Below are 494 nucleotides of genomic sequence, written 5' to 3'. Positions count from 1 at the left end.
ACAGGTCTCTCTTGTAAATGAGTCCTCATGACTCAGTGAGACTAACCTGTATAAATAAAGGTTGAATGAATGAGTATCACCTTACAAGGCTGGGCTCATGATGTTCATACTGAATGTTATCTCTGGTTCTACCGACTCCTAGGGTCAGCGTCTCCACCCTCACTTCTTTCAGCTCCTACCCTCCTCATTTTTCCTCTTTCTCTTTCCAGCCCTAAGACATCAAACAGTAGAATGAACCAAGCCTGAAGTAAAAATAAAAATTCAAATAAATAAATAAAAAAGTGAGTGAGTTGAGGTGAATCTGATACCAAAAAAGTAATACCCACTTCACAGACCTGCTGCACATGATTCCTCCTCCTTCCTGCGTCTTGGTTTTCCTTATTGTGGGAACGAATTACAGGAGTTGCTTGTAAGCAGAAGAAACATTGATTTCCTGTCACCTTTTATAGGATAACCAAAGGATCTAACATTGTGCATAAAAGGTTGCTCTGTGT

At 40.1% G+C, this 494-nt stretch overlaps 1 protein-coding gene across 1 annotated transcript in view; it reads right to left on the bottom strand.

The window, feature by feature from the left end:
* The window catches only part of LOC119420531 (reticulon-4 receptor-like 1), a 148,868-nt gene that overhangs the window by 9,812 nt on the left and 138,562 nt on the right, over positions 1–494 (bottom strand). The gene's annotated exons all lie outside the window — the stretch shown is intronic.

The sequence above is a fragment of the Nematolebias whitei genome, chromosome 14 (assembly GCF_014905685.2).
Source record: "Nematolebias whitei isolate Nwh7 chromosome 14, NemWhi1, whole genome shotgun sequence".
Lineage (NCBI taxonomy): Eukaryota > Metazoa > Chordata > Actinopteri > Cyprinodontiformes > Rivulidae > Nematolebias > Nematolebias whitei.
Note: the sequence above shows the minus strand (reverse complement) of the source record. Positions and strands in the feature narration are given on the sequence as shown.